The sequence below is a fragment of the Bubalus bubalis genome, chromosome 5 (genome assembly GCF_019923935.1).
Source record: "Bubalus bubalis isolate 160015118507 breed Murrah chromosome 5, NDDB_SH_1, whole genome shotgun sequence".
Lineage (NCBI taxonomy): Eukaryota > Metazoa > Chordata > Mammalia > Artiodactyla > Bovidae > Bubalus > Bubalus bubalis.
The window spans coordinates 94,802,478-94,828,107 of NC_059161.1; positions in this window are offsets into that span (position 1 = coordinate 94,802,478).

Consider the following 25,630-nt stretch of genomic DNA (forward strand, 5'->3'; position numbering starts at 1 on the left):
ACTGTTTACAATAACCAAGACAAGGAAGCAACCTAAGTGTGCATTGACACATGAGTGGATAAAGCCTATTACTATTTTTATCATTATCATCACCTTCATCATCATCATCATCAATTGTTTTATCTGAAGGCTTAAGATCATTTGGGAGGAGGAAGAGTGCATCAACCAATGAAGTTAAAATTCTACAGCTGCTAAATCCAATCTTAACTGGATTCATCTCCATCTGTAATGATCAACAATCTTAGAGATTTGAGAGTGACAGAGAAAATAAGATGGAGGAATTTATTTGTTTATGTGTTTCTGGTTTATTGAATCTTCTAATCCATCAGAAGATTAGATCGATGTAGATATAACTAGAGATATAATATATGCAAATTATTTTTCTTAGTAAGGAAATAGTATTCATTTTCTCTTAAATATCAGGTGCTTGATATACTCTATTACATTCAGTCTTCTCTATACACATGTAAGATTTGAATTTATATCTCCACTTTATAGATGAGGACAGGGGGACATGGGAATTAAGTAATTTACCTAAGGGATTTTAACTCATGTTCTGCCCGACTCTAAGTGCAATAGTATTCCACTGTATTCCACTTTCACAGATACATGGTGGGTGTGTCAACCTTTCCCTCCTTATTTTCACAACTGGTTTTCTAAGTCAGCCAATATTTCCAGATAAGCCAGATGGGGTTTCTGACTCTTTCCCATCAGTGTTCTAGACAGCCAGTTCCAGGCAGATGGAGTCAGCCAGTGAGAGGAAACCCATTTTCCCACTGTTCTTGTACTGTCCCTCATAGCTCTCCCTTCTCATCTTTCAAATGATGAGAACCTTTCCCCTATAATTAAATGTGGAATATACTGTGGTAGAGGCTTACCATCATCCTGTAATTACCTTTAACATCCATTGAAGATAAAAACCTTGTTTCTTGGCTAATCAACATCACCATCTACAATTTGCTGAAACTAGGAAATGAAGGATCCTCCTGGATTTCTTTCTTTGCTTCATGCAGCGTATACCATCCATCACAATATTCTGCCCACTATACCTGCAAAATATATCTTGAATTTAATGCCTTTCTCTGACATCACTGCTATGAACCTATTTTAAGATTGGTGTATAGCCTAGGTTTGTATTAAATCTTGCCTAGATTATTGCTTCCATGCTTCCATGAATGACTTTCTTTACAAAAGTTTAGCTATAACACAGCTAGGAAAAATAAGTCATTGTTTTTCTTAGAATAAAATCCACACTTGTTGACATATAATGGCCCCAGTTACCTTGCAGCTGCTGGCTTCTATGAAAGCAGCTTCTATCATTCTTTCTGTTATTTCTCTAGAGAACCAGATGTTCTAGAAATGCTCTGGAGAGCTGGTATAGATATCCTGGATGGTCTAGAGATCAGTGATGCTCCTTTGACATTGCCCCCCTTTATCTCACTGCCCCCCTTTATGTCACTGCAGACAGCCAAACTCATTCCTGTATTAGAGTCTTTGCCTTTGAAGTTTCATCTGTCATCAAGTTCTTTCTCCTGGTATATTTCTTTTTTCATTGGGTCGCAGGTCAAATATCTCCTTTCCCAAGAGCTTTCCTTGACTCCCATCTAAAGTAGTTTCTTTTCTTCCTTGAGTAATACTAGTTGAAGTCATCTTATTTGTTTGTATAATCACCCTTTTCTGTCTCTCTTTTAGCAAAATAGGCTTCATTAGAGAAATCCAAAATCTCCTATTCATCACCATGCTCCTAGTGCTTGCATCAGGCCAGTAGCAAGGGCTCGGTCATGGTTTCTTAGGAGGAATGGGTAAGAAGTATCAGAATTGTTACACCCACTGATAACAACATCTAGTAGATCCTTAGATGTAAGGCAGTAAGTAGCTCCCTGTCCTCTGCATCTCCTTTTCCTCAGTTGATAGAAAAGTCAAAGCCTACAGCTAATGTGTAAAGTACAGCAAATAGATGATTATCTTTTATTTTCTTAGAAGTTTTCTCTTTGGCCTACAGTGAAAGGAACATTTCTATGCTAAGACTGCTTTTTACATACATAGTAAATCCTGCCCCGGGAACAAGCTTTATTGACTCCACAATCATGACCTGGGACTTCCCTGGTGGCTCAGTGTTAAAGAATCCACCTGCCAATGCAGGAGATGTGGGCTCAGTCCCTGGGTCAGGAAGATACCTTGTAGAAGGAAACGGCAATCCACTCCAGTGTTCTTGCCTGGAAAATTCCATGGACAGAGGAGCTTCTAAGCTACAGTCCATCGGGTCACAAAAAGTCGAACAGGACTTAGTGACTGAACATTAATAACAACAGTCATGACCTGGCTGGTTCCTCCTGCATTCAGTGAGTCCTGCCTGCTCAGTATCTTCCCATTCTACTTTTCACTTTAGATAATTGCACACAATCCTTAGAGACCAGTCCAAGCAGCCTTTCTGGTTCTCATGCCTGAATTGTACATTTTGGTGTTCAGAATATCTGACTTGCAGTTTCAAATAGACTTTATAACTTGATTAAAAAAATATCCTGTGAGACAAGTCTATATTGTACTGTAGAAATAAACATGTTTGTGAAAGTAGGCTTTGTCAGTTTCTCTTTCTAACTCAGTCATCAGACAGGCACTTTCTCCAACTTGCTTATGACCTAGCCATATTGAAATGTGTTCAGTTCTCCAAATATGGTAAGCTCTTTTTACTTCTCTGGGGAAAAGTCAGATGAAAAATAAGATGATTTGGACTTTGCCTGAAAGATGCTTCACCCTTTACCTCCCATTGCTGACTAGATGCCCTTTAACTTTCAAGTCTTAGTTTCACTCTGATTTCCTTTAGAAAACTTTCTCTTGCATGACCACACTCCAACCCCATGCTTCCCAAACTGCAGATACCATTTGTTCACATGAACATCCATAGCATATAGAACTCACTGTCACACAACTTACACTTTATTCACTTAGTTGAACTCAATGAGGACAGGGACTGAATCCATCATTTTTGTTCCAGATTTTGTACCCAGTAATAACAATAAATACTAGATGACTGAATGGATGAATGAATCATTTCTAGCCTGTCCCATTCCTAATGGTCCTATTGTGTAGATCTCATCAAAAGGTCCGTGAAGATGATTTCTTTGATTTGTTTGTATCCTTCACAGACTGCTGCTGCTGCTGCTGCTAAGTCGTGTCAGTTGTGTCCGACTCTGTGTGACCAATAAACGGAAGCCCACCAGGCTCCTCTGTCCCTGGGATTCTCCAGGCAAAAACACTGGAGTGGGTTGCCATTTCCTTCTCCAATGCATGAAAGTGAAAATTGAAAGTGAAGTCGCTCAGTCATGTCTGACTCTTAGCGACCCCATGGACTGTAGCCTATGAGGCTCCTCCGTCCATGGGGTTGTCCAGGCAAGAGTACTGGAGTGGGGTGCCATTGCCTTCACAGACTGAGCATATTTCAAATCACAGGGCAAATGCTTAATCAGAATCCCAATTAATTGCATCAAAAATCAAATAAAGCATGGCAGGATTACCTTGTGAATTTTTTTTGAGTTGCACACTCACATTATGTACATTTTCCCATGTATATTTTCTAGTTCAATAAAAATATTTATAATTATTTTACAATACCAGGAGAAAAAGATTAGAAAGTGATGCATTGACAGTAATACTTTCTAGCTTACTTCACTCTGTATAATAGCCTCCAGTTTCATCTACCTCATTAGAACTGATTCAAATGTATTCTTTTTAATGGCTGAGTAATACTCCATTGTGTATACCCCCGTCTCCCACAGAGTCCAAAAGACTGTTCTATACATCTGTGTCTCTTTGGCTGTCTCACATACAGTGTTGTCGTTACCATCTTTCTAAATTCTATATATATATGTGTTAGCATACTGTATTGGTGTTTTTCTTTCTAGCTTACTTCACTCTGTATAATAGCCTCCAGTTTCATCTACCTCATTAGAACTGATTCAAATGTATTCTTTTTAATGGCTGAGTAATACTCCATTGTGTATATACAACGGCTTTCTTATCCATTCATCTGCTGATGGACATCTAGGTTGCTTCCATGTTCTGGCAAAAATCCTTAATAAAATTCTAGCAATCAGAATCCAACAACACATTAAAAAGATCATACACCATGACGAAATGGGCTTTATCCCAGGGATGCAAGGATTCTTCAATACCCGCAAATCAATCAATGTAATACACCACATTAACAAATTGAAAAATAAAAGCCATATGATTATCTCAATAGATGCAGAGAAAGCCTTTGATAAAATTCAACATCCATTTATGATAAATACTCTCCAGAAAGCAGGAATAGAAGGAACATACCTCAACATATAAAAGCTATATATGACAAGCCCACAGCAAACATTATCCTCAATGGTGAAAATTGAAAGCATTTCCCCTAAAGTCAGGAACAAGACAAGGGTGTTCTGGCTATTATAAACAGCACTGTGATGAACATTGGGGTACACGTGTCTCTTTCAATTCTGGTTTCCTTGGTGTGTATGCCCAGCAGTGGGATTGCTGGGTTGTATGGCAGTTCTATTTCCAGTTTTTTAAGGAATCTCCACACCGTTCTCCATAGTGGCTGTACTAGTTTGCATTCCCACCAACAGTGTAAGAGGGTTCCCTTTTCTCCACATCCTCTCCAGCATTTATTGCTTGTAGACTTTTGGATCACAGACATTCTGACTGGCGTGAAATGGTACCTTATTGTGGTTTTGATTTGCATTTCTCTGATAATGAGTGATGTTGAGCATCTTTTCATGTGTTTGTTAGCCATCTGTATGTCTTCTTTGGAGAAATGTCTATTTAGATCTTTGGCCCATTCTTTGATTGTGTCGTTTATTTTTCTGGAATTGAGCTGCAGGAGTTGCTTGTATATTTTTGAGATTAGTTGTTTGTCAGTTACTTCATTTGCTATTATTTTCTCCCATTCTGAAGGCTGTCTTTTCACCTTGCTTAGAGTTTCCTTTGTTGTGCAGAAGCTTTTAATTTTAATTAGGTTCCATTTGTTTATTTTTGCTTTTATTTCCAATATTCTGGGAGGTGGGTCATAGAGGATCCTGCTGTAATGTATGTCGGAGAGTGTTTTGCCTATGTTCTCCTCTAGGAGTTTTATAGTTTCTGGTCTTATGTTTAGATCTTTAATCCATTTTGAGTTTATTTTTGTGTATGGTGTTAGAAAGTGTTCTAGTTTCATTGTTTTACAAGTGGTTGACCAGTTTTCCCAGCACCGCTTGTTAAAGAGATTGTCTTTTCTCCATTGTATATCCTTGCCTCCTTTGTCAAAGATAAGGTGTCCATATGTGCGTGGATTTATCTCTGGGCTTTCTATTTTGTTCCATTGATCTATATTTCTGTCTTTGTGCCAGTACCATCCTGTCTTGATGACTGTGGCTTTGTAGTAGAGCCTGAAGTCAGGCAGGTTGATTCCTCCAGTTCCATTCTTCTTTCTCAAGATTGCTTTGGCTATACGAGGTTTTTTGTATTTCCATACAAATTGTGAAATTATTTGTTCTAGCTCTGTGAAAAATACCATTGGTAGCTTGATAGGGATTGCATTGAATCTATAGATTGCTTTGGGTAGTATACTCATTTTCACTATATTGATTCTTCCAATCCATGAACATGGTATATTTCTCCATCTATTAGTGTCCTTTTTGATTTATAGAAAAAATCAACAAAGCCAAAAGCTGGTTCTTTGAAAGGATAAATAAAATTGACAAACCATTAACCAGACTCATCAAGAAACAAAGGGAGAAAAATCAAATCAATAAAATTAGAAATGAAAATGGAGAGATCACAGCAGACAACATACAAATACAAAGGATCATAAGAGACTACTATCAGCAATTATATGCCAATAAAATGGACATCATGGAAAAAATGGGCAAATTCTTAGAAAAGTACAACTTTCCAAAACTAAATCAAGAAGAAATAGAAAATCTTAACACACCCATCACAAGCACGGAAATTGAAAGTGTAATCAGAAATCTTCCAGCAAATAAAAGCCCAGGTCCAGACAGCTTCACAGCTGAATTCTACCAAAAATTTAGAGAAGAGCTGACACCTACCATACTCAAACTCTTCCAGAAAATTGCAGAGGAAAGTAAACTTCCAAACTCATTCTATGAAGCCACCATCACCCTAATACCAAAACCTGACCAAGATGCCACAAAAAAAGAAAACTACAGGCCAATATCACTGATTAACATAGATGCAAAAATCCTTAATAAAATTCTAGCAATCAGAATCCAACAACACATTAAAAAGATCATACACCATGACGAAATGGGCTTTATCCCAGGGATGCAAGGATTCTTCAATACCCGCAAATCAATCAATGTAATACACCACATTAACAAATTGAAAAATAAAAGCCATATGATTATCTCAATAGATGCAGAGAAAGCCTTTGATAAAATTCAACATCCATTTATGATAAAAACTCTCCAGAAAGCAGGAATAGAAGGAACATACCTCAACATATAAAAGCTATATATGACAAGCCCACAGCAAACATTATCCTCAATGGTGAAAAATTGAAAGCATTTCCCCTAAAGTCAGGAACAAGACAAGGGTGCCCACTCTCACCACTACTATTCAACATAGTTTGAGAAATTTTGGCCACAGCAATCAGAGCAGAAAAGGAAATAAAAGGAATCCAAATTGGAAAAGAAGAAGTAAAAATCTCACTGTTTGCAGATGACATGATCATCTACATAGAAAACCTTAAAGACTCCACCAGAAAATTACTAGAGCTAATCAATGATTATAGTAAAGTTGCAGGATATAAAATCAACACACAGAAATCCCTTGCATTCCTATACACTAATAATGAGAAAATAGAAAGAGAAAGTAAGGAAACAATTCCATTCATCTTTGCAATGAAAAGAATAAAATACTTAAGGATATATCTACCTAAAGAAACTAAAGACCTATATATAGAAAACTATATTTATTTTTAATTGATTGATAATTGCTTTACAATATTAGTTTGATTTCTGTCATACATCAACATGAATTAACTATAGGGTTGCATATTCCCCTCCTTCTTGAATCTCCCACCCACCTCCTGCCCATTCCCAGCCTTCTGGGTTATTACAGAGCCCCAGTCTGAGTTCCCTGAGTCATACAGCAAATTCCTGTTGGCTCTCTATTCACATATGTTATTGTACTTGCTTCCATGCTGCTCTCTCATTCATCTCACATCTCCCTCTGTGAGCAGGTTCATCAGCACCATCCTTCTAGATTCCATATATATGCATTTCTTATGTGATATTTGTTTTTCTCTTTCTGACTTACTTCACTCTGTATAATAGGTTCTAGGTTCATCCACCTCATTAGAACTGACTCAAATATGTTCCTCTTTATGGATGAGTAATATTCCATTATATATATATGTACTACAGCTTCTTTTATCATTCATTTGTCAATGGACATCTCGGTTGCTTCCTTGTCTTAGCTGTTGTAAATAGTCCTGCAATGAATACTGGGGGTACATGTGTCTTTTTCAGTTTTGGTTTCTTCAGGGTATATGCATATAAGTGGTATTGCTGGGTCATATGGTGGTCTTATTCCTAGTTTTGAAGGAATCTCCCTATTTTTGTCCATAGTGACTATATCAATTTACATTCCCATCAACAGTGCAAGAGGGTTCCCTTTTTACCACACTCTCTCCAGCATAGAGTTCTTTGTTTCTACCTGACGGTTTTTTTGTTTATTTTTTTGTTTAAGAAATTTGGCTTCTCTTTAGACATTGCTATGTGACTGGTTTCATAAAAATGCAGAATTTGTTGATGGCAAAGATGGTGCTCAGTTCTATTGCATCCAATACATAAAAATAAAGAAAATAAGCATACACATACACACCCACACCCACACACCCCCTAGCAGTAAAGCCTTTCATGATCTACCTCCATCCACTTCCTCACACTCAGTTCTTACAATCCCCTCAAATCCATTGTGCCATAGTCATGACCAAGTATTTTCCAGTCTCTGAGTTGTCATTTTTATTAGTGCCTGAGTGTCTTAGTATCTGTTCTTCTCATTGCTTTGTATTCCTTCTCTCTTTTCCAAAGTTCCTGACATATGGTCACTGCTCAGTAAATTCCTATTATTATTGTTATTATAATTTTTACATTAAAAACATATGAAATTTTAACAGAATCATATTCAGAACTGATTGGATTTTAGAAAGGTGGTTTTGGCTGAAATGTGGAAAAGATGGTTTGCAGACCGTGAGAAATCCAGGAAAGAATGACAACTACATCAGAGCTAGAAGGAATGGAAATAGAAAAGGAAACATGGACTGGATTGACTAATAAATAGATAAATAATGAATGATAGAAGCTTATTTGTTTATTGACTTTATTTAAGCTTGCTTATTAATTTGTTTATTAATTTATTGACTAATAGATAAATAAAAGTAAAAGCAAGAAGAGTTGGCAGTATTCAGATGAGTAAGTTGAATATGACTCCCAGGTTTCTGATGGACCCTAAGTTGTTAAGTGGTAATTTGGTAAGTGGTAATTTTCACTGGAATAAATTGTTAGTTGTGAAATAATGAGTTCGATTTTGTTGGTAATGGATTTGCAGTGTCTGCAGGGCAGCTAGTTAAACACTTGATAGACAGTTAAGCATAAACCTAAGCCTATAACCCTAGCATGATTGGTAATTTTTTTTAAAGTAGTTATGTATCAGAGAAGTAACTGCTTAATTCTGCAAAGTCAGAATTGATGTGTATAATGCTAATAATGAAGAAGACAATGTTTATTTCATTAATGACTCAATGTCATTCCGCTAGGTAGTATCAATCCTTCATCTGAATGTAGGTCTATCTGCTTTTTTCCATTACAATTTATTGTCTCCTCTGTGTGACAGAGATTGAAGAGAAATGAAGTTGGAAGCTTGGAATGAGCAAGATTAACTTTCTTCCATTTTAGCAGACAAAATAGCCCCACCCAACAAATATGTAATTAGTGTCTACTAGAGCATGCTCTGTGTTTGGGATATGACAGCAAACAAGGCACCACCCATGTACCAGTGTACCCACAAAGCACGTGGCCAGAAGAGAAGGGACATACGTAGGTAAATTACTGCTTTATGTAATCTCCTTGGAGGGGCCTTCCCAATCAAAGTATGGATATTGTGTTCATAGTCTCTTCTGTTATACAGTGTCATCTCTGCCTCCTGAACGACTCTCATTAATTCTCTCATCACTGTGAAATATTGCCAAAAGAGAAAGGCAGTATACTTCTTTTTCATATCCTGCAGATATTGGAAAAATACAATGGAGCAAGTTAGGAAGCTCTGTCAGTTCTGTTTCCCCCAGATCTTCCCTCTTCCATCTCTTGCAAGAGTGAACACATAGAACTGTGTTGCTGTTCTGTATTTCAAGGTACTTTGATGTTGAAGTGTCTGAGTTGTTTCACATAAAGCTCTTTGACCTTTTAATGCCAGTTCAGTGATATATCTTCATCAGCCCTGAAGCTAAAAGAAGATGGAATAAGAAGCATTTCAGAGCAAGGATTAGGAAGATTAAGTGAAAAGTCAGCTCATTATTGAGTTTCTACAATAGCCCAACACAGCACTAGATCATGATAATGAAGAAGGACAAAGGAGACATATCCATCGAGTAGTAGAGCTACACAAAGTACATTCGCATTTATTATGTGCTCAGTACTTACGAGAGTCCAAGATAGACATTGCTATGTCTAGTTTAAAGACAAGGAGACTAAAATATTGGGGGTGAGATTTTACTCACTTCGCCTCGGTCAGATAGCTAGTGGAATTAATACCTAAACCTTCACAATTTCATAATCTAGGGGGCAGGGAAGAGGGACCACAAAGTGTAATTAGATTTTTTAAATTAAAATATATTTGGGGAGGTGAAATGGACAGTAATGATGTGACATCAAACACAGGTGTTTCATGGCAAGTTGATAAATTATATAATTTAGATCACAAATGCTCTTGAAATTAAGGGGTCATGGGTGGGGACCATGACCATTCGTGGACTCGTGAAATGTTGGAGTCAGCAAAGAAGTTCTTGCTGAGGTCTTGAAAATCAAGATAATCCTAGAATGAAAATGTACTATAGGGATTGTGACATGAAGAGAGAATAAAGAGCATTGAGCCTGTGGGTATCATGTTAATGGTAAAGAAGCTTGGTCCTTCCACTGAAGTATGGACTCAACCACTCAGGATCATATTGGAATGAAATTCCACGTCTCTGTCTTCCTCATAATCCAGGTCTGCGTTTTGATTATCTTATTGACAGAGACACCTTCTACTTCAGCTCTATTCTGGGTCAGTGTATCTTCATCATTTTCTAACCTAGCACTCTAGGGTTCTTGATTATTACGTTCGTATAGTATCATTAAGCAGCAAGCCACTATTTAGTAGGAAACAGTCCATTCTCTAAAGTAGAGAATACCAGCTTTGCTTGATGATACATTGCGTGTCATCATTCTTCAATAATTACCCATATGTTCCGACAGATTTTGGAATGAGCTTACCATTCCCATGTTAATTGTTGGCTGTGGCAAAGCTCATTTTTCAATAGTGGGATCACACTATGTTTATTGGTCCTGATGAGTTGTTTGTTCAGGATTGATGCAATGCAATTTTGTGAAAAAATTTTGCAAATCTAAATTACAAATCAATTTTAAGATAACCTTTTTTAGAAACCAAAGTGTATCCCAGAAAATAAAACACTTTCATGGGATAATATTGACTTGAAAGTGTCATAGAAAAAAAAAATATATATATATATATATAACCATTGGACTGTAAGCGTTGATTGATTATTCACCAGTTGGTTCAGTTCAGTTCAGTTCAGTCACTCAGTCATGTCCGACTCTTTGCGACCCCATGAATCACAGCACACCAGGCTTCCCTGTCCATCACCATCTCCTGGAGTTCACTCAAACTCACATCCATCAAGTCAGCCTTCTCATCCTCTGTCGTCCCCTTTTCCTCCAGCCCCCAATCCCTCCCAGCATCAGAGTCTTTTCCAATGAGTCAACTCTTCGCATGAGGTGGCCAAAGTACTGGAGTTTCGGCTTCAGCATCATTCCTTCCAAAGAACACCCAGGGCTGATCTCCTTTAGAATGGACTGGTTGGATCTCCTTGCAGTCCAAGGGACTCTGAGGAGTCTTCTCCAACACCACAGTTCAAAAGCATCAATTCTTCGGCGTTCAGCTTTCTTCATAGTCCAACTCTCACATCCATACATGACCACCAGTTGGTTATCTATCTTCTAATTCTTACATACTATCTACATTGTCAAATTAATTTTCACAAAGTTTTTCTGATGCAACATTTTATCAAATATCCATCTAATACATTGTTTATGTTGAAAAAAAGTAACTGACAAATGTGTAAGAGTGAAAAAAAGTTGCTAACGATACTCCAACAAATATACTATTGTGGTCTGAAGAGGCTTTAATTCCTTCTGGAAAACCATACATTTCTTCAGAATTTTGGACTATATTATCAGAATTGACTTTTATTTGACTAATCTTTCTTTCTGCCCAATTAAGATAAAGCAGAGGGCTGTAGCAATAAAATAACTAGATTCTGGATTCTTAAACTCATGGCCAGATGTTACAAATGAAGTTTTACTCATTGACCTTCGTTGATGCTTCCAGAAAGATATGATGGATACCAATTTTTCAAGATTATTCAAAAGCAGATTTTTAGCTTGAATCTGATATATAGTCTTCCTTCTCCTTCATGAAAGACTGTAAAGTGATGGTTGTTAGGATTTCATCATGGAGAAAGTGAGAGCATTAAGGAGAAGAAGGGTGACAACATCATTTGGCATCATCTTAGTTTACCATCACCTATTTAGCAAGTGCCTGAGATACAGCATGTATCTTGCCAGAGCTAGAGCACAAAATCAAAGTGTGAGCTCTGGCTTCTACTCTTGATGTCAAGTGATCAGTGTTTATCCTTGGTGGGATTTAAATTAGTTGTTTGGGGCTGTGTAAAGAAAGAGACATGGGTATTGCAAGTGAGTCTCAATACCCATGAGAGTATGGGTATTGAGTCTCAAGTGAGTACTGAAAATGGTGGAAGAAACATTGGTTGAAATAGCTTGGAGTCATACTTTATTGCAAGTCAAATGCCATTCTAAGAAGTTTGGACTTCACTTTCCAAGTAATTCAGAGACATAGAAAGTGTGTAAGGTTTTAAAATAGTTTTTAATCTATTAAAAAAAGAAAACTCAATGTTTATCAATCATCAATTATTGTTAGCTCTGACCAAGATATATCTGTGTAAGGTGAATTATACACGATTCAAATCTTCAATGAACTAACAGTCTTTGGCAGGGGAGGGGAGTGGTGTATATACACACACATAGCAAGGATTCCAACCTCTCCATTTATACTTTCCCATTCCCTAATTCCAGGACATCACCATGTCCTATCTGAACATTCATTACATCCTGTTTCTGAATCTCCCTTCTTACCATCTTTCTTCTCACCAATCTAATCTCTAAGTAACAGAGTTATGAAACTATACTATTTCTCTTATGCTTAAAGATATTACCATATTACACTTTGAACAAAATCCAGACTCCATGCCTTGGCCTGCCAGCTACCAAAAGACTCAGGTTGGTGAACTATTCCAGCCTCATGGCTCTGGCCATGGCTACACTCACTCCTTGAGCTACTGTCTCATTGACCTTTCTCATTTCTCAAGTGTTATATCTTAAGATCTTTTCTTCCCCAAGTTATTTCCCATGCTCTAATTCTGCACTGAATTCTGTCTTCCTGGTTCTTTGGCCAGTTTCTACACTTCTGTCAAGCAAATCTAATACAGTTATGTTAAGTTTAAAAATAAAATAAAATTAAAAAAAAAAAAAAAAGAAAGTCACAACCTCAGAAAACACTTGCTTTGGGAACCCACGTAGGTATTCCTCCAGCCTTATAATTCTCTGTCCCTAAACCCCATTTTTTCATATACTTATGGATGTGAAAAATTGGTCCATAAAGAAGGTTGAATGCCAAAGAATTGATACTTTCAAATTGTGGTGCTGGAGAAGACTCTTGAGAACCCCCTGGACACCAGGGAGATCAAACCAGTCAATCCTAAAGGAAATCAACCCTGAATATTCACCGGAAGGACTGTGGCTGAGGCTGAAGCTACCATACTTTGGCCACCTCGATATGAAGAGTGGACTCATTGGAAAATACCTTGATGCTGGGAAAGATTAAAGGCAAAGGAGAAAAGGGCGACAGAGGATGAGATGGTTAGATAGCAATACAGACTCAATGGACATGAATTTGAGCAAACTCTGGGAGATAGTGGAGGACAGAGGAGCCTGACGAGCTACAGTCCATGGAGTCACAAAGAATCAGACATAACTTAGCTACTGAATAACAACAAAACCCCATCTATTTCTTTATGGTACTCAATCCAATCTTCCTTTATATATTTGTCTACTTGTTTACTTTTTGTCTGTGTTACTAGTTTATAAGATTCATAAGTCGTGAACCATTTGTCTTCTATTCCCCAGTGTTATCCAAGGCCTAGTACAATGTCAGAAAAAGAGTGAGCACTAATAGATTTCTGTTAAAATGATTACAGCAAAATCTTGCATTTAGGAAGAATGTCTTTTTGCAAAACAAGAAAACACAGGGCTCTGTTTATTATGTCATCCATGTTTACTGCTTCAGTTCAGTTTAGTCACTCAAGATGTCCAATCTTTTCCACCCCATGGACTGTAGCATGCCAGGCTTCCATGTTCATCACCAACTCCCGGAGCCTGCTCAAACTCATGTCCATTGAGTCGGTGATGCCATCAAACTATCTCATCCTTTATCATCCCCTTCTCCTCCCACCTTCAATCTTTCCCAGCATCAGGATCTCTTCCTGTGAGTCAGTTCTTCACATCAGGTGGCCAAAGTATTGGAGTTTCAGCTTCAGCATCAGTCTTTCCAATAAATATCCAGGACTGATTCCTTTTAGGATTGACTGGTTTGATCTTCTTGCAGTCCAAGGGACTCTCAAGAGTCTTCTCCAACACCACAGTTCAAAAGCAATTTTTCTTTGGTGCTCAGCTTTCTTTATGTCCAACTCTCACATCCATACATGACTACTGGAAAAACCATAGCTTTGACTAGATGGACCTTTGTCACCAAAGGAATGTCTCTGCTTTTTAATATGCTGTCTAGGTTGGTCATAGCTTTTCTTCCAAGGAGCAAGAATCTTTTAATTTCATGGCTGCAGTCACCATCTGCAGTGATTTTGGAGCCCAAGAAAATAAAGTCTCTCACTGTTTACATTGTCTCCCCATCTATTTTCCAGGAAGTGATGGGACCAGATGCCATGGCCTTTGTTTTTTGAATGTTGAGTTTTAAGCCAGCTTTTTCACTCTCCTCTTTGGTTTTCATCAAGAAGCTCATGAGTTCCTCTTTGCTTTCTGTCATAAGGGTGGTGTCATCTGCATGTTTGAGGTTTTTGATATTTTTCCCAGCAATCTGATTCCAGCTTGTGCTTCATCCAGCCTGTCATTTCGCATGATGTACTCTGCATATAAGCTAAATAAGCAGGGTGACCATATACAGCCTTGACATACTACTTTCCCGATTTGGAACCAGTTCTTTGTTCCATGTATGGTTCTAACTGTTGCTTCTTGACCTGAATACAGATTTCTCAGGAGGCAGGGATGGAGGTCTGGCATTACCATTTCTTGAAGAATTTTCCACAGTTTGTTGAGATCCATACAAAGGCTTTGGTGTAATAAATAAAGCAGAAGTAGGTATTTTTCTGGAACTCTCTTGCTTTTTTGATGATCCAGTGGATGTTGATAATTTGATCTCCGGTTCCTCTATCTTTTCTAAATCTAGCTTGAACATCTGGAAGTTCTCGCTAGGTTCATATACTGTTGAAGCCTGGCTTGGAGAATTTTGAGCATGACTTTACTAGTGTGTGAGATAAGTGCAGTTGTGTTTGAATGTTCTTTGCCATTGCCCCTCTTTGGGAATGGAATGAAAACTGACCTCTTCCAATCCTGTGGCCACTGCTGAGTTTTCCAAATTTGCTGGCATATTGAATGCAGCACTTTCATAGCATCACCTGTTAGGATTTCAAATAGCTCCACTGGAATTCCATCACCTCCTCTAGCTTTGTTCGTAGTGATGCTTCCTAAGTCCCACTTGATTTCAGATTCCAGGATGTCCAGCTCTAGGTGAGTGATCACACCATCTAGTTATCTGGGTCATTAAGGTCTTTTTTGAATAGTTCCTCCATATATTCTTGCCTCCTTTTCTTAATATCTTCTACTTCTGTTAGGTCCATACGTAATTGAGCCCTTCTTTGCACAAAATGTTCCCTTGGCATCTCCAGTTTTCTTGAAGAGATCTCTAGTCTTTCCCATTCTGTTGTTTTCCTCTATTTCTTTGCATTGATCACTTAGGAAGGCTTTCTTATCTCTCCTTGTTATTCTCTGGAAGCTGCATTCAGATTTATATATCTTTCCTTTTCTCCTTTACCTTTAATCTCTCTTCTTTTCTCAGTTATTTGTAAGGCCACCTCAAATAACCATTTTGTCTTTTTGCATTTATTTTTCCTAGTGCATTTCTTTTTTATTTCTTTTTTGTTTGTTTACTGCTTATTCCCATTAAAAAATTTTAACCTTAGGAAAAATCAGAAATCAAATACATCTAAATTTGGTTCCTTAAGTAGATTTGAAAGAAGAGCCTGGATAATTCACCATCTAAAGCAATACTGCCTAATACAAATATAACATCAGTAATATATTTAATTTTAATTTATTTTGAAGCAGTGCCAATAAAGATAAAATGAAACAGGAGGATGTAATGTTAATAACACATTTTAATTCATTATATACAAAATATCACTTCAATATGAAATCAGTATAAAATTACTATTAAGTAATTATAAAATTATTAATGAGATATTTTATATTATTTTTCTTATATCTTTCAAAGGCAAATGTGTATTTTATACTTATAATTCATCTCAATTTGTAAGCAGAATTTTCATTGAGAATAATTTATCTTATTCAAGTTTCATAAAATTTACAACTGAAAAAATTTACATGCTCAAGTTGTTCCAATATGTACAAAATTTCCAACAATTTAAGTAAATAATTATATACAGGCATCCTCAAACAGGCAATTTGGATTCCACACCACCACAATTAGCCAGTAGCACAATAAAGCAAATCACAGGAAGACTTGATTTCCCAGTGCATGTACAAGTTATGTTTACACTTTACTGGAGCTTGTTAAGTGTGCAGTAAAGCAATGTCTTAGAAAAACCATGTATATACTTTAATAAAATATTTTATTGCTAAAAAAAATGCTAACCATCCTCTGAGTCTTCAGTGAGTCACGGTAGCTTCAAAGACCCCACCGATCTCAGATCCCAATGCTAAATCTAATAATGAAACAGTACTAAATATTGTGAGAATTAAAAACAAGTGACATAGTGACACAAAGTGAGCACGTGTTGCTGGAGAAATGACCTGACAGCCTCGGCCCACACAGGGCTGCTGCAAACCTGCAATTAGTTATGAACGCTATAATCTGTAAAAAGCAATAAAACAAAGCATGGTTACACAAGGTAAGCTTGTACTTGCTTTTTTCTTTGAACTTAATTAAAGTTAAATTCAATTAATTTAAAACTTCATTTTCTCACCTTAGCCACTCTTCAAGGGCTCAATAGCCACATGTGACTACCTGCTACCATACCAGCCTGCAAGACTGGGAAACGAGTGTGAGTGTGCTTTGTTTGGTTTTGTTTTTGTTTTTTTTCTGAATTTATAGAAGGTGGGACATTCTGATAAAAAGATGTTTATCTTTTATGCATTTCCAATAAAGAGGCCAATTTTCTTCTTTGGTAAAATGCCCGGTGAAAATAATTGTGATGATGGGCCAGCATTTTAAAAGTTATAGTCATTACAAACTAAGAGCGCTCTCCTAGAAAAGACAATTGTGTCTTGATTCAGTCAAGCCAGATGCCCAAGCTCCTCACACACCAGATGAGCCTTCTTTGAGGTTCTGTTCCCTGAACTGCTGCTGTTGTCTGCTCGACCACCACTGAGTGTCACTGTGGGCTGAGAAGCTTGTACGAAATCAACAGCTGTGAGAACTGCCTGAAAGGAGAGGAGAAGGGAATGAAAAGGCGCGATGATACATTGAATTCTCCTGGGTTTCTTTGCTTCTCTTTTCACTTCTGATACTGGTACACTTCTAAATCCATATCAAGTACATGAGGAAAATTAAATCAGAGCACAAAGCCGTGAAGGAACAGCCCAGTAGATAAATATCTCCTGTCTTTGAGGAACCTGAAGTTGCCATAATAGTCAATGCGGAGTTGATTAATGTCAAGAAAATAAGATTTACTCTTGTAAGGCAGTATCGTTAGTATCAGAAATACGGCCTTGCCATTGATGCCTTTTCTCCTACTAAATGGCTAATATTTTTGCTTTCCTTTGATTTTCAAGGATGGGAGTTTTTACTTTTGTTTTCTAAACAAATAATTTCTAAACAGCTTTAATGCACATTAAAGGGCATATATATATTTTAATTACATGAAATGGAAGTTCAAGATTTATACTGTAGATGTAAAGAGGAATGTACATATTTAATATCAGGGGAGAAATGTGTGACCATTAGATATAGTCCTGTACTTGTTGCTAGCTTTGGTGAATAGAGAATAAACATTTCATTACTGGCTGTTATTGGGAGAAACAGGCAGATAGACACTAGTGTCAAAAGAAATAAACATCTTTTAAATTCAGATTTGTAAGTAGCATTTCTTAATGTAAGATTATATATTGGGTGCATAATCTTATATGAAAGAGTGTGCCTGATGGTTGCTGTAAGAAATATACAGGAATGTTCTTCCAAGGACAATTTGGTTATAATGAAACAAAAGCATAAAATTAAAATGAAGATCTATGAAGTTACTTCAGACATTGAAAGTGAAAGGATCCAGTTATTTTGATTTACCTAAATTTTTAATATAACTTCTAAATGATTTTTGTGAAGTGCATGATAAATGCATTCCTGCTTTATTGACTATATTATTTAATCCTTTCTTAAATAATAGCTTCACAAATATTGATTGCATTTCTCTTTATTTCCTTTAAATCTCAGACATCTAAGACTATGGAGGAGTAAGGACGCTATCAGTCCAAAATAGTGAGAAAAGTTAGTGTTGAAACAGGTCTACTTCACATGACAGATATCTGGATGTGAACATTTATAGCTGTATTATCTCGTTGAGAATTTTGCCTCATGTTCACAGTAAAAAATGAGGAAAGATGAATGTCTCAAAGGGGAAATGGGGAATTTTGGTCATTTGGAAAGCTGAAAACACCTTCAATTCTATCAACAAACTGATGAACACTTACTACATCCAAAGCAAACTGCATGGACATTAGTTAAATGATTCGCAACACAATTGTGTGAGTTGCAGGTGGTTCAACATATTTTATACAACAAATCAAGACCCAGAAATATACTGTGATTAATCCAAGTTCTCACAGTTAGTGTTAGAGCCATAATTTATTATTTTGTTTGATATCAAAGATTTTGCTGTTAACCAATACTCAGTTCTAAATATTTATTTATGTAATTCCCTGTGGGAATGCATTTGCCATAGTAATAATGCATGTGCATGCTTAGCCTTTAAGTCCTGTCCTACTCTTTGCAACCCATGGACTGTAGCCTGTCAGACTCCTGTATGTATGAGATTTCCCAAGCCAAGAATGCTGGTTTGGGTTGCCATTTCCTACCCCAGGAGATCTTCTTGACCCAGAGATGGAACCCGAGTCTCCTACTTTGGCAGGTGGGTTCTTTATCACTGAGCCACCAGGGAAGCTTAGTTTTCTGAATGTTGAGCTTTAAGCCAACTTTTTCACTCTCCTCTTTCACTTTCATCAAGAGGCTTTTTAGTTCCTCTTCACTTTCTGCCATAAAGGTGGTGTCATCCATATATCTGAGGTTATTGATATTTCTCCCAGCAATCTTGATTCCAGCTTGTGCTTCTTCCAGCCCAGCATTTCTCATGATGTACTCTGCATATAAGTTAAATAAGCAGGGTGACAATATACAGTCTTGACGTACTCCTTTTCCTATTTGGAACCAGTCTGTTGTTTCATGTCCGATTCTAACTGTTGCTTCCTCACCTGCATACAGGTTTCTCAAGAGACAGGTCAGGTAGTCTGGTATTCCCATCTCTTTCAGAATTTTTCACAGTTTATTGTGATCCACACGGTCAAAGGCTTTGGCATAGTCAATAAAGCAGGAATAGATGTTTTTCTGGAAATCTCTTGCTTTTTCTATGATCCAGCGGATGTTGGCAATTTGATCTCTGGTTCCTCTGCCTTTTCTAAAACCAGCTTGAACATCTGCAAGTTCACAGTTCACATATTGCTGAAGCCTGGCTTGGAGAATTTTGGGCATTACTTTACTAGCGTGTGAGATGAGTGCAATTATCATGGCATCTGGTCCCATCACTTTATGGGAAATAGATGGGGAAACAGTGGAAACAGTGTCAGACTTTATTTTTTTGGGCTCCAAAATCACTACAGATGGTGATTGCAGCCATGAAATTAAAAGACACTTACTCCTTGGAAGGAAAGTTATGACCAACCTAGATAGCATATTCAAAAGCAAAGACATTACTTTGCCAACAAAGGTCCATCTAGTCAAGGCTATGATTTTTCCAGTGGTCATGTATGGATGTGAGAGTTGGACTGTGAAGAAAGCTGAGTGTCGAAGAATTGATGCTTTTGAACTGTGGTGTTGGAGAAGACTCTTGAGAGTCACTTGGACTGCAAGGAGACCCAACCAGTCCATTCTGAAGGAGATCAGTCCTGGGTGTTCTTTGGAAGGAATGATGCTGAAGCTGAAACTCCAGTACTTTGGCCACCTCATGCGAAGAGTTGACTCATTGGAAAAGACTCTGATGCTGGGAGAGATTGAGGGCAGGAGGAGAAGGGGATGACAGAGGATGAGATGGCTGGAGGGCATCACCGACTCGATGGACATGAGTCTGAGTGAACTCTGGGAGTTGGTGATGGACAGGGAGGCCTGGCATGCTGCAATTCATGGGGTCACAAAGAGTGGGACACGACTGAGTGACTGAACTGAACTGAACTGAACCAGGGAAACCCCACAGGGATAGTTGTTCAGTTGCCAAGTCAAGTCTGATTCTTTGCAACCCTGTGGACTGCAGTAGGCTAGGCTTCCCTGTTCTGTCCCTCACCATCTCCTAGAGTTTTCCTAAGTTCATGTCCATTGAATTGGTGATGCCATCCAGTCATAGTACCACTGCTTAAAGTAAATATTTAAAAAGTGGGCTAATTTAAGGAAATGGAAATTTCTGTTAAAGTCTCAATTTTCTTACCTCCATCTTTCACTCATCCTGAATGCTACCTTAAACTCATTTTACTTAGTTTCCTAAGATTTAATATTTTATTGTAGTATATGGAGACAATAATATCTACTGTCAAGTATTTTAATGTGCTATATGGAGTTAATAATATCTACTATTTAAACACTGTGAAAATTAAACTCATAATACATGAAACAGCTACCAAAGTCTAGTCTTAGAGAGTTCTCAATAAGTGGTGGCTATAATTATCTTCTTAAATCATTTTCTTTATTATGTACTTCTTGAGAACATAAATTGACCTAATACTAAGTACAGATACTTTAATTTAGGTCCCACTGATTCCTATCCATATATGTTTTCTTTTACATTTAAAATGTAATAAGTGCATTCTGTCACAAACATACCTGTCTATTATCTATCTATCCATTCATCCATATCTTCACCCACAAAGTTTTTCTCTTCAGAACATTTTATAGGGTATTTGCTTTGAGGATTTAATGGTTTGCTAAGAAAAGCAGGATTAGCTAATTTGTTTGTCTGTTTTTGTTTCATCTCCTGGGCGATTAAAAGAAAGCTGGAGTTGATTACCTTTAAAAGTGTAGAGATTGAAAGAAACTAGATAGTAATGAAGTGTCTACAGGGTGATGTTGTGAAGTGCAGTGGGTGTGACCTTGGGATGAAGTGCAGTGATTGTTCCCACAAGGATTTAGTCTGTTACCATTTAAAAAAGAAGACAACGGATGGCAAAGGATTAACAATGAAATCCTTTTCTTTGAACTGTTGAAGTTCTCACAAAATATGCTATTTCACCTTGATGCTCAAGGTTCTTGCAATGCAGAACACATGATAATATAAAATATGCCAGCATGGATCAAACATATGCTTTACGTGTGTTTTTAGTGTATTTACTGTACATGGCAGAGTGGTATGGAGAGCAGAAAGGAATACAGAACGTATTGAATAGTTTTCTCTTCAGAGCCTTGTAATTATTAATGCCTCTAGAAACGTTAGTTCCCTTCCACCTAATACACTGAATCGCTCGTAAAATCTGTGAGAGTGGCCCCATTTTTAGGTAACTGAAATTAAGATGAAAGAAATTATAAGGTCTTCATAGGATCATATCCTTAGCGAGTAGTAGACTTTCAGTATAAAGCATTAGCCCATTTATTTCTATAGCTTGCATTCTTTACATTATACTAATGGTCTTCAAATATACTTTTAGCTTAAGAACACTTTTTTGTTCCGAATAAAATTTTTCACAGAAGCTTATGTATAAACCATATTAAAGCTGTGCTTCTCTGTTTGGCACAGGTGTGAGGGTCCAAGGCTACACACTCAAACCCCCTTCTCTTCCCCCTTCAGGACGCCTGCTGCATATCTGTGGATATTCTTAGAGTTCTCTGGACCACAGTTTGAAAACCAGGGCATCACACAATACGTACGCTCAAATAGATCACAAATCCTTGAGTTCTTTGTTTGAATAGCCATATGGCGGGAGATAATCAGATAGCATCTTTGCAACAGGATTTTACATTCTAAAACAGTTTTTAAAGGGGAAAGAAATAGCACAAATAATTAAGACAGCTTGCTTGATGTATATAGAAATATCCTCAGACTTGGGCTATCATAGGCACAGAGGCTTATGGGTAATTCCTTTTCATCCAGGGTATAATACAGTCAGCTAATGAGCTGTTCTCCCTTTCTTTAGTAGCTGTTCTCTCTTACTCTAAGAACTATAGCTAAATATTGGAGATACCCTTTTAATTTTTTTTTAAATGTTTGCCCACTTCCCTCACAGGCCTGTTGAATCATGGGTACATCTAATTAACTTTTCTGGATAATTTGATTTACAAAACGATACATACTTTTGCAAGTGGGTACAGAGCTATTCTGTGTGGAGAAGAGCTCCATTTGAGCCAGCTGTATCCCATGGCTCCTCTCTGATCTTCAGAGGTTTCTTTGCGGGCTGGAGAAAGGGAGAACTCTGGATGCCCTTTGTATCCTGAACAAAGAAGACAGCATGGACATCTTTACACAAGTTCCAAGTGTGAATTCATGGGCTGCCCTTTCTCACCTTTGGCTTTTCCCCAGAGTGTTCAAGGCTGTTGCCCTAACAGAATCTCTGTGGCCTCAGTTTGTTTGGCACAGCATCTCTCTGATTACCAGACACCTGAGAATGCACTGGGATTTGACTTATAGATATATTTTTGACAAAATATATCTAAGCCAAAGGTTGACAAAATCAACTGCAAAAAAAAGTATTCACTTATTATTAAAAGAAGCAAACACAGGTATACTCTAAAGGGATATCTCTCTGACATTTTCATAGAACCATCTCTTTTATCCCTAATGTGCATCTGAGAATGAGCAAATCAGTGATGGTCAAAGGGAAGAAAATAAGGAGACTGATATATTTATTGATAACACACACATACAAAAACATACAAAAAATAGAAAAAGAGAGGAGATTGAGAACTAAGCAGTACTGAATGCCTGCAATTCACCAGACCTTGTGCAGTAGTAACTCCAAAATATGGAGAATGAACTATGCCAATATAAGTGCCACAAAACTTGCACCTATCACCTGTGGCCCCAGAGCATTCTGTCTGTATAAGTATGGCAGCATCTATTATGCTAAGGCATAACTGACATTCTGTTCACATTTCTGAGACTACCATATATGTTTCTCAAGGTCTTATATACCAATATTAACTGAAAACCTGTCATTGTGCATTGTTACAATAACATGATGTCAGAAAGGAACTAGAGTTGTTTGATTAACTTCTTTGTAGCTTACCCTTCCCTGAATAACCAAGTACAATTCCAGGCTGACAGTCATAACACTCACAGACATATCATTTATATTCCAAATTGTCATCTGTATCCATATCAACAATAGTGAATAATCACTTTTTATGGGTAATTATTAAGTTATTTCCTTCATTCCTTAATCAGTCTAAGTTTTTATCTACAAAGATCAATTTTTTTGCCCTTATCAAAATCTTTTGTGGAAAAAAAAAAAAAAACATGAAATCCTCTTGGTTGAAAATCATTCTTCCATATCGAATTACACAAAAATATTTTTTAAATCCCAGTTACCAATAAACTAGTATAAGTTTTAAAATGCTCAGCTATGTATTTCATTCAGTAAGAATTTGCTGAATACATAATATTATGATTCTGCTAAGCTCTGGGTATATGAATAAGAAAACAAAACCAAAAAGCTGCATAAGAGGCTTCTACTCCAGTAAAATAATGGTAACCAAATATTGTGATACATTTATACAACAGTTGCTTTGGGGACATAGTATACAGGCAGCTATATAAGAGTAATGAATCAGGAAAGGTCTTGTGGAGATGAAATTTGAGTTAACATAAATTTTAAGTAGGAATTACATAGATGAAAGACAGTAAATAAGGATGTTCTAGATAAATAAAAGTGCCAATTATTTTAAATGGCTAAAAGCAGGAATCATTGTTTTAGAAAGATTACTCTATAACTGTGCAATTTGAGTATGCTATTTTGATCATGAAAGTATACTTTAACATGGAAACTGTCAAGTTGGAATCAGAAGTTATTAATTCCCCATAATAGCATATATTTTGAGCATTTCCCCCCATAAGTGACAATATGTTCTTCTGAAAAAGTAAAAGGCTTTTGACTCTTCATAAACATTTCTCAGATATTCAGAGAAATATGTGTAATTAGGGCAAGGAGCAGAGTTTTGTTCTTTTGTGTGTGTGTGGGTGCTTTGTTTTGTTTTGCAAGGATATTATATTGATGTGTAAATTATCCAGGGTTTCTACAAGCAAAGGATGTGTTGAACTGTTGAGGTCCTTTAATGGATGGGAACCTGGTGGTCCGGATTCAATCGAGAGGAAAGTAAAGGAGAGAGAAAGAGGCTGATATTCCTTGGTTTACTCAGAAAGCCAATAAAGCCCCTGGCATGGGGCTTGCTCTGTTCACAGAGGCCTCAGGCGCCCTCTCAATGGGGTGAAGGCACAGAGCAAGCCCAGGCAGGAAAGTGAACTCAGAGAGCCCCTGCGCTCCAGGGGATCAGCCTGAAAAATAGAGAGAGGGAGAGAGAGAGAGAAAGCAAGACACGGGGATCAAAGCTCTGATGGAGCAGAGGTGTTTTAATCAATACGGTGTGGGCATATATACTGTAGTTATTCTCAGCAAAGATAAAGATTAAAATTCCAGACTTATAAAACATAGGCGATCCATATCAAAGAGAGAGAGAGAGTTGTAAATAATCACTTTTACCATATGGTTCATAAAAAGGAAGAGGGTACTTATCACCGTATAGAAAAACTAATGAAGGAAATGCCTGGATTCCTCAGCCCCCGGGAAAGTCTTGCCTCTCCTCTTAATTCCTGAATATTCAGGAATTAATAAGGAACAGAGAATTCCTGACAGATCCAAAACAGCACACAGGAAGCCTCCTGTTAAATGATTACTGACATTGAACAAAGAGACAATTTCTTCTAAGATATTATATGGATCTAATGCAAAAATAACAATAACAGTATCATGGCCCAAGCTCTTAAAATTCAGAGAGACACTATAGGAAATATGGGAATTCAGTAAAGAACAGGACTTTGTTTTTAGTTGCTTATTGATTACGGTTTGTGAAATTAGCATGAGATTCAGAATGGGTACCCACTCCAGTGTTCTTGCCTGGAGAATTCTATGGACAGAGGAGCATGGTAGGCTACAGTCCTTGGGGTCACAGAGAGTCAGACATGACTGAGTGACTATCATTTTCACTCTGTGACTGTGAAGGCCAGGATGGGGAACCTGGTATCGCCCCTCACTCTCTGTGGGATCTCAGACTTACAGCTTAAAACTCCTCAGACTCAATTTCCTCCTGGAATGGTGCTGACATGTTTACATGGGCCACAGATTTGTGAGGATTACATTTATCGGTCAATACTTGGTGGATCATAAGGTGCACCAGTCAAGAAAGTAATGGTTTTACAAGTGTATTTCATGCTTGATTTAGCTAAAAGAATTTTGATAAAGTGCATTTACAAATTTAAAAACTTAATAATATTAATAAAGATACAACCTCTACCAGCACAGCAGACTCTGAACAAGATCGCAAAACTTATCTCAAGAAAGTGTTGTGGGCTAGTTTCTAGTACATTATTTTACAAAAGATAGACACAATTGGAAACCTAGAGTTCTCTGAGTAGCAACTGGTGTTTGAGATGAGATTCAGTTCAGTTCTGTTGCTCAGT